Consider the following 15,096-nt stretch of genomic DNA (forward strand, 5'->3'; position numbering starts at 1 on the left):
TTAGGATTGCAGTGGTAACCTCAACCCACGAGGGATCAAACCTCAGGTTTAACGCTTTGGCGACGTTTGTGTCGATAGCGAGGCACCTATGGATATTTTTACAATCTCAATGTTCGTCGTCTTAGTCTCTTGAAGGTCCTCATGGGATAGGGTGTTTGTATGTGTCCGCTCATAGGGGTGAGTTTGTACATGATCGTGAGTGTCTGCTTCTCTACTCTATTTCTTAAAAATTGTTCATTCATTTTAGAGGTGTCCACATAGTTTCCCCCAAAATATGAAAAAGGAAAGAAAGTGGAAAAGGAAAATAAATAAAAAGAAACCCAACTAATAGAAAATAAAAAATAAAATACACAAACAAAAAAGAAACAAGGAGAGAAAAACGAATGGAAAACTCCAAAAGATGAAGAAACAAGTGAAGAGGAAAGGAAAGAATACCCTAAAAGAAAAATACAGAACAAAAACAATCTTGCTTAATATGAGGCCAACATAGACAAACTGGGATAGGTGCATCCGAGGAGGCAAAAAAATACTCTTACTTGGGCGGCCCATGGTTGGAACCCTTCAGGGCAGAGGTTTCCTACATACCAAGGTGAGAAATTTAGGTCCCCTCGTCTCCGGCTGCCATCTTGGCGCTGAGAGGTGGGGAAACTTAGATCTTCAAGACCTCTATATTTTTCGTCAATGGCTAGTGATCATGATAGTTTTGTGAGAATAAATTTCCCCTTGTCCTTTTGGCGGTGTCATGAGATTAGAGAGTTTTCCGTCCTCGCAGATCCGATTATTCGAATCTGATTAGTTTATGTTGTTGTGTCAAGTTTTTTGTTGTTGGCATGATTCTTTTGTGGAGGTGATATCTTTCATCGATACCATGGTGAAGATATAGTGATTCGATGGCCTGCACTTCTAGGGATCATCCCCGGCCCAAGTACGTTCATCGATCAAGACTTCTCATCTTTCTGGATGGGCAACTCAAGGCGCTTTCAAAAACCATCATTGGTAATATTCGTGCGGGTGAAAGAGTGACAACATCGTTGCTCTAGTCCAATTGCAGCCACTTTACTGAAGTCTTTGGAGTATTTCTTCGAGCAGAGATTGATACCTCGAAGAAGGTGTTTTCAAGAAATTTCATTATAATTCTTAGTCATATGAGTTACTTTGTATTTTGTTGGATCTTAGGTCCAAATCAGTGTAGCTATAATTGTTATGAGTATGAATAAAGTTACTGGTGTTTCTAGAAAAAGCAAGGTGAGGATTTCATAGGGCACATGGTTAATACAGAGTGTGCTTAAAAATGATTAATACATAAGATTTTCATATGAATTGAGAGAACCAGGGATAGTGTAATATCATGTGAATAATGTTACAAACATAGCACACGTAATGACGAAAAAGGAAACGCCCTGTGTCACTCCCATGCGGGCAACTACACCTCTAAACCTAGCACCATAACCTAAGTCCTCCATCCCCTCTCCGTCGTCGCCAGAGGACGCCGCAGGGCGAAGCCACTGTGGCCGACAACTGAGGCAGGGGACCTTGTTGGCGTTATGTGGTTGCCCTGTGTTTGGCGGAGGCTCCCTGATGGCGGTGGGGGACTGGTTTTGCAGCTGCTAGATCCGGCGTGTCCGGTCCCGGTGGTCTGCCACCTCGTCTGTGGTGTAGCATGGGTGCTCGGGCGCAGCGTGCAGGCGTGCCTTGCCTAACCGGTTGGCAGAGGTGGCACAATGTTGTGGGTGCATGAGAATCTAGGTGGTGGCGACTGTCTACAACCATGCAGATGGCGTGACGGTCGAATCTGAGGCCGGGCAGTCGCAACTTCGGCGTCATCCATGGTCGACCCGGCGTGGTTGCCTTGCTTCAGATCAGGATGGCTTGGTGGTGGTAATCAAGACCCGGTGGACTGGGGAGCGCAGGTTTCGTATTGTGATACAGTGATCTCATGTGGCTCCTTGACGGCGGGGGTCATTGGAAGGTCTTCAGAGAGGGTTCATCTCTCCAGACCCGATGGTTGACTCCCACTGTGAGATGCAAACTTTGGAAGGCTTGATGTAGTGTAGCGGCAGCGATCACACATCACAGGTAGCTGCTTCGTGAACAAGTGGTGGCGACAACACATGTGCAACTTTGATGGTGGTCATACGCGCACCTTGTCTCGGGCTCTGGGGTGAAAACTGAGGTCTGGCCTGAGTTAGTCATACATGGCAATGACAACGTTTATTTGCGATATTACCTTGTTGAAGACAATGCTCAGATATGCTCGGACTGATATTCAACCTAGATTCGGCCTGGATGGTTGGATCTGGTGACGGTGGCGAGTGAGGGTCGCTTCCTTCCTGAAGTCGTTGTTGTTGAAGAATTTCGTCGTTCATGTGGTGTCATGAGATGATTGGTGCAGATATGGTCATTGTTATAGTTTGCCGATCACAAATATGATCGTTTTGGGGCCTTTTCCTTTTTTCCTTGCCTATGTATAGCTTTGGTCTTATATGACTTTGCTAGGTGCCGGCGTGTTTTTGTGTGTATTGATGTCGACTCTGTACATCTTAACTAGCCGGGTGTGTTTTCATTGTGTTTGTATCCTTTTGATACTTTATTTTAAACTAATAAAATCCGCTCTTTCTGTAAAAGCACATGTTTCTATCACAATGTCCCTCTTAAAACAACATGATGTTAACATGTCGCAAGCATTGTCCATTTGTCCACTTTAAGTTCGAAGATGGTGACAAACGGATAAAGTTGGTTCTACTTAACTTCAATTTTTCTCGTCGATGACATGATGTTAGCCCTTTAATTTTGGCTAGCTGCATCTTCTTTGCATAGAGTATATAGATTGATACATAAAAAAACTCAAAATTAACTATTTTTAAACCCTCGCACCCCTAACAGACTAACCAACTAAGGACAAACAAGTTCAGAAATTCATTGTTTGCTTAAGGTTCTAGTTCTCGCTGGAAAATCCAAAGAGAAACATCCACAGAAAATTATCGTGTGTTTAAAGATCTCGTAGGCTCTTACCTACCCGAGGACAAAGTTGAGAACCAAGGAATTCATAGCAATTGACCTGACAAAAACCAATGACTTCATGTCACTGCCTCTGCGATATACCCAAGTCTTATATAAGGAGGAAGGCTCATTTAATCCAAACATGAATAGCTTATTCTTCATATTACATCTTTGTGTTGGAATTATTCATTCCTACTCTGTGTATTATTTGTTTAGCATCTACGATATGGATTTAGTGTAGTCATATGAGGCAACAGGAACTATCGCCGACCGACCAGGCCATGAGATACAACAATTACACGGTCACCATGCATCTCCCTCCTACCTTATCACGTCGGCTAATTTCCCCCTGTCTCGTTCCCCCAATGACAGACGTGCTCTCTTACTCCAGCTTTCCCCTACATGGCCACACTATACTCTCACGTCATATCGTGGAACGAACCAGAGAATATGTACTCGTCTAGGATGGAAAAGGAGTGTGAGGTGATTGGTTCTCGTGTCTCGTGTGTAGCAGCTCGGGAGAAGAGAGGTGGTGTGGTCGATCCATTGTTCAAGACAGTCAGGGCCGGCCCTGGGCCAGGGCAGCAGGGGCGACGGCCCGGGGCCCAGCCAAACTAGGGGCCCTGACCTTAGTGCTGCAGCCTATGGAAGAAAAAACCTATACGCAGGGGAGGCCCATCATCTAACAAAAGCCCAACTGCTAAGATGCCTAAACGCACGACTACTGGCTAGAATTGAGCACGGCTGCACAGGGCGAGCGGCTCTTTGCCTCCTCCTATTTGCACGCCAGCGCCCTCTCAAAAATAAATAAATTGTAACCCCTCAGAAAAAAGGGTATGCTGTCGTACGCTCACATATATTGGTCGATCGAGCGACTGATTCTCTACGGTAGCGGCTGCCGGATACTAGGGCATTCGCAAGGAATAGCAGAGATAAATCTCTAACGAATTTCTCTTAGCCCTCAATCTTACACTTTGATAAATTTATGTTCTTCTTCTTACAATAGTAGAGTTTGGTCATTAGTCTTGCCAACTTGGCCCTCGACTCAAGGTGTCCTTGAAGATTAGATTTCGATAGCTAAAGAGCATGGGATTTCAGTAATTTTACTGCAACGTTTAGCTGACTTTGCTCTTTTTCTTGCAGACATGTTGCCCAAATAATATTTTACGTGGTTCTGATAAAAAGAAGAAAGAGGAAACGAACAAATAAGTTGATTGGATCTCATGATTATTGTAGAATTGGAGGTTAGTTAGCATGTCAGTTCTTTTTTCCAATATATGTATGTAAGTTCTATGAAATTTGATTTAGACTTGAACTAAGACACTTCATCCTATGTTACACCAGGAAAAAATATCATTCTTTACTATAGCTTTGCAAGAATTTATCTATCAATATATGAAATTAGAAAATTCCTCCATTGCCGCCGTTGGGCCCATTCATTGAATTCGCCCTGGGGCCTTCGAAACTCGGGGACCGGCACTGAAGACAGTCACCGCGGACAACTTCCAAATGGTACAGAGCGGTGGTGGCTTATCATGCATGTCAAGCACGTTGACCACAACATGAAGCTTGTATTTGCATTCCTTGGAAGAGAAAAAGGAACGGTCTAGCCATCGGAGTGGATGTGCGTGGATCGTACGCCTGTACATGCGTACATCTTTCTTTGCCCGCAAGCCCACGCAGAATCCCATCTGTTCTTCCCCCGCAAAAAAAGAAAAGAAAAAAGAATCCCATCTGTTCTTCGCTGGCTTGGAGCGCTTCCCCTGCGGGCAAATCATCCGGCGCACCTGGGCTCCGGCGAAGTGCAAGGTGCACGTTTAGCTTGCCATGCAGTGACGCATCTGGACTGCCGATGGATCCTGCGCCATGGGATGGAATCCCACGTGGCCTGCCCACTTTGCGACCAGGACGATGAGACTGCGGATCATATCGCCGTCCAGTGCGTCTTTGCCCGCGAGATTTGGCGCACCACTCTCTCCCGCTGCGGCCTCGCCAATTTCGCCCCGAGTCCCGAACCACCCTTGTTGACTGGTCGCCGTCTACTCGCGTGCTGGTGCCGCCTTTGGCGCGGAAAGCCTTGGACTCCATTGTGTTTCTCACCGTGTGGCTGTTGTGGAAGGAGTTCTGCTGTACTCTCTCCGTTCCGCAATACATAGACTTTCATTTATCAAAATATAGATATATCTAGACATATTTTAGTATATTTGATATATTTATTTTTGGACAAATGAAAGTCAAGTATTATGAAGCGAAGAGAGTAGTTGTTAGGAAACCCTGGCGGCAAGCTGCCGCCGAGGCGGAGCTGTGGATGCTCTCCAGGGCTTCAGGGCTGACTCGCATCCCGCGATAGTTAGCTTTGCGTGTGTCGTCCGGGCGCTGTCATGTTTCTTGCGTCTCATCATGTGTGTCCGGGCATGATCGACGCTCATGGCACTCGTTGCCGCTGTTTGTGGCTACTCTGTATTTCGTCTGTTTACCCCTATCTTAATAACATCGACACGCAAGCCTTTTGCCTGTTCGCAAAAAAAACCCACATAGCTCGCTGCAAAAAGAGCCTAGGCCACAAAGTCCCAAACCAAGGGGCAGCCTCAAAAAGCACACGAAACATTTCCATCCATCCGTTCGGGGCATGCACAATGATGCTATTTTAGGAGTGTCGTCTAGGATAAATGATGAGGTGGAAAAAAGAGAACTCATAAGAAAAAATGCTTGTCTTCTCTTGTTTAAGAGAAGACAAGAGATGATCTTTTAGCATAATATCTCTCATCACTTTCTAGGAATAGCTGGTTATTGAAGATAAGACTAAGAGATGACTCATTGTAGACATTTTATTTTCTGTCATCTCTAAATTACATGTAAAACTTAAGATAAGACTATCTTATCAACCATTGTACATGCCCTCAGTGCTGTTTCCACCATCCATTGCAGCGCCCTGGCCTAGCGAACGCTAACATGGGTGCCATCTGTCCTCCCTGACTACCTCCAATATACTCGATGCTTCCCTCGCGTGAGCACGAACCAGAGTCAGACGCGCACAACTTCCCGCCTCTTGGCGCAGATCCTGTCCCCCGCGTCTGCGCGTGCACCGTGTCACTATGAACAAAAGAGAGAGGCGAGTTTAGGGCGCCAGTGCAGTGGTGCGTCCTCAACCCGTGTCGGAGTGCGAGATTGGAGTCGGAGAAACAAATAGACGAAACGATGAAAAAAGCAGGGAAACGTTGGTGATCGGCACGCCGGCGGAAGATTGCGCCGGACTCACGCTGACTGTTCGATTAAACCCAATCGAACAAACCACGCACGACGCAGCCCGTGCAAGGCTTCTCCACGCGTCCTTGCTGGCCCACCTTGCTGGCCCACGTGCCATGGGCCCCACGCACACACGCGCGACGGTGGGGAACAGATAAGATCTCGCTGTGGTTGCCTTCTCTCGTTCATCTTATCTTCTTTATCTCTCCAACTACTCGTTTCTGGTGGTCGCCGCCGATGTGGCGAGCTCGTCGCCATGGCCGCCGGCGACTCAATGCGCCTAGTGTGGATCGACGGCGCGAGATGCACCCCCTCTCCATGGCCGCTCACAGCCACGGGCGCACTCGTCTCCTTGTCCACCTCCGCCAGCAGCTGGATGTGCGCCCTCTCCATGGCTGCCGCAGCCAGGGTGCGCCAGTCACCATGGCCAAGCTGCAACCGGCCACGGGGGCGGCTAGTTCGTGCTGGAACCGAGGGGATTTGCTGGAACCGGGTATTTTTTTGCTGGATCCACCTTTTTATTTTGCTACAACCCTTTTCATTTTTTGCTACCATCCCCATTCGATTATTATGAACATCTTTGCTTTTTGCTGGAACCGGTGCCCTGATTTGCTACAACCAGCTGTTGTACATGCTACAAGGTCGATGCCTCGTCGGAGGAAGCTACATCCAGCGGTGAAGAGTGTTGCATCAAACGCCGTTCGATGTCGGGAGCTGCAAGCGTGCATGTCGGAGCTGCGACCGACTACTAGGGGAGCTGCAAGAGGGGAGGCCATTTTTTGTGGATGTGTTCTCGTTTTGCCGAACCAATTATGTTTTTGCTGGAACCGATGTATTTTTTGCTGGAACCGAGATATTTTTTTGCTTCAACGATTGCAGAGCTCTTAAATGCTCATGTCATTTTTTGCTGGGAGCTAAGTTTGTTTGTGCCGGAAGCGTTTCTGATTTTGCTTCAACTGACCACTGGACTTTGACCCGCGGAGAAGATTTTTGCTGCTTCCAATTTTTGCTGCTTGGCACTCTGACCCCGGCAGGCGGGAGACGCAGAGATGCTACAATTAGCCACCCGAGCGCTATTATCACTGGAAGCTGAATCTAGCAATTTGTTCTGCTACCACCATCTTTTTTCAACTGAAAACAGCTCCAATTTTTGCTTCCACCATGTTCTGTTTTTGTTGGATCCAGCTATATTTTTTGCTTCCACCATGACGACGACTGGCAGCAACACGGCGACCGGTGGCCAGCAATGACGACGGCGACCGGCGACCGGCGGGGAGGGCAGCAACAGGCGAGTGCGTCGGGCGGTGCTTCAAGGCCGGGCGCATAGCTCATCCATGGAGGCGCGATGGAATTTTTTTTGTAAAAGAAGAAGCCTGACGAAAGAAGATGAGGGAATCGTACGGCTACACGTTATTTTATCGGACGATGCTGGTACGACCGGCCCAAAGTTGGGCCGGTGCGCCGGCGCCTAGTAGTGCCCAAAAAAGCAGCCGGTAGATGAGGCGTGCTACGTGTGGCACTAGTAGAAAAAGGGTCAAATGTGAAGCACATTAGTGACGGTTTGAATTTGAGCCGGCACTAATGTGTACATTAGTGCCGGTTCCAACGACTAGGCGGGCGGACATCATTAGTACCGGTTCATGGCGAACCTTTAGCACCGGTTCGTGCCACGAACCGGTACTAAAGTGAGTGGTGGCAGGATGTTGTCAGTCCGGGGCCCCTCCAACACTTTTAGTACCGGGTCGTATCACGAACTGGTACTAAAGGTCGTCGTACATACACCCTTCGTCCACTCGAGCTCGCTCTGTTCTTCCCCTTTCTCCTCTCCTCTCTGTTCTTTCCCTCTTCCTCTCAAGCTCATCACACATTTTGCCCAAAATTTGTCAAGATTTGAAGGCCCCCATCCATTCAAACGATCACAAAGGTTAGCAACTTTGTCCTTTCATCTCTCATTGCTAGATTAGCTCTTGCAATGCTTCATATAGTGATTGATTTTTGAGTTTAGTAATTTGGGAGGAATTATATATATGTGCTACTATTTGATTTATATGCAATTTGAGGTAAAAAATAACACTTAGTTTACATATGTAGGTGTGGTTTACTTAGTACCTTCTAAATCGCCGTCGTAACCATCGTCGATCGCCCGCACCGTCCCGTCGCCGGCACCTTGTTCATGAATGTTTTATATAAAAAATTGATGTTTGTGTGATTTGGATATATAGTTACTCGTATAATTATCTTACCCATACGTTGTTTGTTATACATAGTGCCATGGTTTTCATATCCGTCCCCGTCGGCCCTCGTCCGGGTTAAGATTCGGATGTGGTATATTCTCTTTTAAAACTATTTGTTGCATTTCGTGTTTATGACAAATTATGCCCATCAAGTTGACATAGATATTTGTATGTAGGAGGTAGTTGAACCGGAAATTCCAACCGACCCTATTGTCGAGAGGTTAAGTTTAGTTGAAAGAGAAAACGAGGATTTGAAGAAAAAATTGAAAATAATTGAGGGGAAGAAGATGGAATTGGAGTTGCATGTTGCCGATGTCATCGATGATCACAAGATTAAGATGGAGAAAATGCGCTTGAAGATTAGAAAGATTAGAAAATATGCCGTTCATAGTGAGGCTTGGTATCATTATGCTGTTGGATCAATTGTTACCTTAGTTGCGATCTTGATCGCATTTGTTGTTGCATTTAAAGTCTTTAGTTAGAGAGTTATTTGTTTGTTGCATTTAAGTGTTGTATGAACTTGTATTAATTTGGTCTTTTTTGGTGTTGTGTAATGAAGATGAGCCGACAATGGATGTACGATGGCCAATGCTCTCCCGAGTTCATTAATGGCGTGCAAACTTTTCTGCTTGCGGTTGAGGCAAACAAGCGGGCGGATGGTTTTATGCCTTTTCCATGTGCTGGCTGTAATAATGATCTAAATTACTCTAAGTCAAGAACCATTTACATCCACATGTTTAAGTCCGGTTTCGTGCCCCACTATAATGTTTGGACCAAGCACGGAGAAAGAGGGGTTATGATGGAAGACAATGAAGAAGAAGAGGACGATGACAGCTATCCTGGCCATGGGTTCCCTGAATACGATGATACAACAATGGGGGAAGAAGCTGAGCCGGTAATGCGGGAAGAAGCTGAAGAAGAGGCATCAGATGAGCCCGTTGATGATCTAGGTCGGGCCATTGCCGATGCAAAGAGAAACTGTGCAAGTGATTTGGAGAAGAAGAAGTTGCAGTGCATGTTAGAGGATCACACAAAATTGTTGTACCCGAATTGCGTAGGTGACAAAAAAAGCTGGGCACCACACTGGAATTGCTGCAATGGAAGGCAAAGAATGGTGTATATGACAAGGGATTTGGAAAGTTGCTGGTAATGATAAAGAATATGCTTCCAAAGGACAACAAATTGCCCGAGAGTACGTACGAAGCAAAGAAGGATCTCTGCCCTCTAGGGTTAGAGGTGCAGAAGATACATGCATGCCCTAATGATTGCATCCTCTACCGCGGTGAGTATGAGGATTTAAACGCTTGCCCGGTATGCGGTGCATTGCGCTATAAGATCAGCCGCGATGACCCTGGTGATGTCGAGGGCGAGCGGCCCAGGAAGAAGATTCCTGCCAAGGTGATGTGGTATGCTCCTATAATACCACGGTTGAAACGTTTGTTCCAAAACAAAGAGCATGCCAAGGCGATGCGATGACACAGAGAAGACCGTAAGAAAGACGGAAAGTTGAGAGTACCCGCTGACGGGTCGTAGTGGAGAAAAATTGAGAGAAAGTACGGGAAGGAGTTCGCAGACGCAAGGAACGTATGGTTTGGTCTAAGCGCAGATGGCATTAATCCTTTTGGGGAGCAGAGCAGCAACCATAGCACCTGGCCTGTGACTCTATGTTTGTATAACCTTCCTCCTTGGTTGTGCATGAAGCGGAATTTCATTATGATGCCAGTGCTCATCCAAGGCCCTAAGAAACCCGGCAACTATATTGATGTGTACATAAGGCCATTAGTTGAAGAACTCTTACAGCTGTGGGATGGAACAGGTGTACGTGCGTGGGATGAGCACATGGGGGAAGAATTTGACCTAAAGGCGTTGCTGTTCGTGACCATCAATGATTGGCCTGCTCTCAGTAACCTTTCAGGACAGACAAACAAGGGATACCGCGCATGCACGCACTGTTTGGACGATACCGACAGTATATGTTTGGCTAATTGTAAGAAGAATGTGTACCTGCGACATCATCGATTTCTTCCGAGCAGGCATGCCGTAAGAAAGAAAGGCAAGCATTTCAAAGGTGGGGCGGATCACCGGACGAAGCCTCGCCACCATACTGGTGCTGATGTACATGATATGGTCAAGGATTTGAAGGTAGTCTTTGGAAAGGGTCCTGGTGGACAACCTGTTCCGAATGACGTTGACGGACGCGCACCCATGTGGAAGAAGAAATCTATATTTTGGGACCTGCCCTATTGGAAAGACCTAGAGGTCCGCTCCGCAATCGACGTGATGCACGTGACGAAGAATCTTTGCGTGACCCTGCTTGGCTTCTTGGGCATGTATGGAAAGATAAAAGATACACCTGAGGCACGGGAGGACCAACAACGTATGCACGGAAAAGACGGCATACATCAGGGTCATGCCAGCTACGCTCTTACCAAAGAAGAGAAGGAAATCTTTTTTGAATGCCTGCTCAGTATTAAGGTACCGTCTGGCTTCTCGTCGAATATAAAGGGAATAATAAACATGGCAGAGAAAAAGTTCCAGAACCTAAAGTCTCATGACTGCCACGTGATTATGACGCAACTGCTTCCGGTTGCATTGAGGGGGCTTCTACCGGAAAACGTTCGATTAGCCATTGTGAAGCTATGTGCATTCCTCAATGCAATCTCTCAGAAGGTAATCGATCCAGAAATCATACCAAGGTTAGAGAATGATTTGGTGCAATGTCTTGTCAGTTTCGAGTTGGTGTTCCCACCATCCTTCTTCAACATCATGACGCACGTCCTAGTTCACCTATGCGAAGAGATTAACGTTTTGGGTCCTGTATTTCTACACAATATATTCCCCTTTGAGAGGTCATGGGAGTCTTAAAGAAATATGTTCATAACCGTGCTAGGACAGAAGGAAGCATCTCCAAGGGCCATGAAAATGAGGAGGTCATTGAGTTTTGTATTGACTTTATTCCTGACCTTAAGCCGATTGGTGTTCCTGAATCGCAGCATAAGGGCAGACTGGATGGAAAAGGCACGCTAGGAGGGGATCAAATAATATGTATGGACGGACATTCTTTAACTGAAGCACACTACACAGTTCTATAAAATTCCGCCTTGGTGGCTCCGTATATGGACGAACACACGAATTTTCTACGCTCCAAACACCCGGAGCGGTCTGATGACTGGATTACATGTGAACAAACCAGGAGTTTCGTCGGCTGCTTGCAGACACGTACCATGCATGACGCCTCTATTGAAGATGACCTGTACTTGTTCTCCCAGTTACCATCTTCGAATATAATGACTTTCAAAGGGTACGAGATAAATGGTAATACATTTTACACGATCGCCCAAGATAAGAAGAGCACCAACCAAAACAGTGGTGTCGCTTTGATGCAACAACCAAGACGGGAAAGGAAACATATTATGGTTACATAGAGGAGATATGGGAACTTGACTATGGACGTGGTTTGAAGGTCCCTTTGTTTTGGTGCAAATGGGTCAATATGACACGAGGCGGGGTAACGGAAAACCCGTAGTATGGAATGACAACAGTGGATCTCAACAATCTTGCGTATGCAGATGAACCATTCGTCCTAGCTAATGATGTGGCACAGGTTTTCTATGTGAAGGATATGTCTACCAAACCGAGAAAAAGAAAATATAAGGAAGCGAATGCATCATACGATGAGCCAAAGCGCCACATAGTTTTTTCTGGAAAGAGAAACATCATGGGAGTGGATGACAAGACAGACATGTCAGAATATTATGAAAAGTTTAATGAAATTGCTCCATTCACAGTGAATATTGACCCGAGCATCCAGTTAAATGATGAAGATTTTCCATGGCTGCGGCGCAAAGGGACACACGCGAAGAAAAAGTTTCACACCCAAAGATCTGGGATGTGATCGGCTTCACTATCATCACTTTCTTCTGTGTTTCACACCCAGGAGGGAATCTCTGTAATAGTTATGGTAGTTATGTGTTTTGGCATTTGAAACGCGAAGAAATTTTATGTGCAAACAAATTCTTTCATGCATTTACTGATTTTTTTCAGTTAAATGACCCTGAAATTGAAAAACATTTCAAATGAACTCAAAAAAGGTTGAAAGTTGGCATGGTATCATAATTTCACCCACATAGCATGTGCAAAAAAGTAGATAGGGTTACCGCAAAAACTGGATGCACTTCGTGTACAAAATTGACAATCTCTTTCGAAGTATTAGGGTTTCGGACGAAAACTCATCCGTTACAAAGGCATTTCATTTTTCAAATAACCTAAGCATTACCAAATTGAATATAATGATAAAACACACTAATATTGAACATAAGAAAAAAGAATTATTGAAAAATCTATTTTCAAAGTTAAGTTATTCACAAACTAGTGATTCACACAAAATTCAAATAATTCAAAATTTAAACTATTTAAATTTGAAAACTATCGGCACTAACAGAAAGTTTGTAATTTTTTGTACCTAAAGCAAAAATATTCACAAAGAAACTCAAAATACAGCAAAAAACAACTAAAAATAAATAAAACAAAATAAATAAAGCAAAAAAAACTAAATGAACAAAGCCCACCTACTGGGCCACAGTGGCCTGCATACGACTAGAAACCCAAATTCTAGTTGGGCCAGGATGCAGGCCCGCTAGCCCAGTAGACCCAACAAGGCATCGCAGCAGAGGTAGGCCAGAAGGAATGCTTTAGAGAGGAGCTCGAGACAGCGGCGGTGGCGGGGCTTATAAGCAGGTGCGAGTGCCCCTCGGCTAGCGAGGTGGGACTAAACTTCTGCGCCCCTCGCCTGGCAGCGCACACCCTTTAGTACCGGGTTGTGGCTCCAACCGATACTAAAGGGGGGGCCTTTAGTACCGGTTGGCGCCACGACCCGGTACTAAAGGGGGTGTGGTTCCCGCCGCTTCGCCTGGCCAAAACAGACCTTTAGTACCGGTTGGTGGCTCCAACCGGTGCTAAAGGTGGGTTCTATATATGAAAACACTTCAAAAAAATTCAGTTTCTCATCTCTCTCTCTACTTCTTTTTCCTCTGCCCCGTCGCCGCCGCCCCTCGTCGCCGCCCGACCCGTCCCCATCCCCGTCGCCGCGACGCGCCCCGTCCTCCCATCGTCCCCGTCCGACCCGTCCCCGTCGCCGCGCCCCGCCCCGTCCTCCCGTCGTCCCCGCCCGACCCGTCCCCGTCCCCGTCGTCGCCGCCCCGTCCCCATCCCCGTCGTCACCGCCCGTCTCCGTCCCCGTCGCCGCCCCCCGTCGCCGCGCCTCGCCGGTGAGCTCCTGCCCCGGCCGCCATGTCCACACACACACACATTGTTATAGAAATGTTAGCAATTTTTCTGTTTTTTAGTTTTAGAAATGTTAGTTATATAGAAATGTTTTTTAGTTATAGAAATATTAGAAATGTTAGTTATATAGAAATGTTAGTTAAATAGAAATATTAGAAATATTAGTTATATAGAAATGTTAGTTGTATTAAAAATGTTAGTTATATAGAAATGTTAGTTATATAGAAATGTTTTTTTAGTTATAGAAATATTAGAAATGTTAGTTTTAGTTATAGAAATATTAGAAATGTTAGTTTTAGTTATAAAATTTAGAATTTGCATATATAAAATCACAATCCATCATTTAAAAAATATTACTTTACTTTTGCGGCATATAGTATTTGTTGTCGACGATGCCCGGCCCGCATCCTCGCCGTCGACCAGTTCGCAACTACGTCCTGCTTTAGAGGACCCATGTCTGGGACTGGGCTCCGCCGGGCTGGCACTGAGAGGTGCTACCTTCAGGGACGCGGCGCTTGGTGAGGAACCCGGCCCCGGGTCCCGTCATCGACCCTGATCTCCTTTGGTGGCGTTCGCGTGGGCCACTTTCGGTGCGGAGGGAGCCGGCCCCGCCGGAGGTGGTACGTCGTCGTGTCAGGGAGGAGGACGAGCACGTCCATCGCTGCATGGCTGCTATGGACGCCAGGTTCTCCAATACCTGGCAGGTTCTTTCGGGAGATCACCCGAGCTATGATCCAGTGATGGTTCCTTCACTTTGGTTGTCCACCGCCCGCGCCTCAGGAACCGCGAGTGGCCTAGATTACTCTCTAGTATTCGATCTTTATTAGCTAGCTAGCTAGCTAGTGATGTATTCGATATATAATATTCGAGATTATATATATATATATATATATATATATATATATATATATATATATTATTCGAGACGATGTATTCGAGATTATATCTATTATTCGAGACGACGTATTCGAGATTATATTTGATGATGCTTATTATGTACTATGATTGATTCAGTTTTTCCTGATTAATTGATTGCATCCATGCATTGTAATTTGAATATATTTCTTTTGGATTAGTTAAATAAAAGCTATGGTAGACAATACCGGGAGAGAGGGAGAAGAGACCCTGTTCAATATCATACGCAATCCTCGCGGGCCAGATGATGATCAGAATGAAGAAGATTATGACGGCTCCGAATATCTAAACCACACCGGGGAGGGTGATATGATATTCGATCGCGACGACCGAATTGATGAAGTCATGAACTATGAACATGACGAAGAAAATGTTGATCTTGAAACAACAAAGACCGACGAGGTATATTTATATAAGC

The sequence above is a fragment of the Triticum urartu genome, chromosome 1A (assembly GCF_056163025.1).
Source record: "Triticum urartu cultivar PI428250 chromosome 1A, HENAU_Tu73, whole genome shotgun sequence".
Lineage (NCBI taxonomy): Eukaryota > Viridiplantae > Streptophyta > Magnoliopsida > Poales > Poaceae > Triticum > Triticum urartu.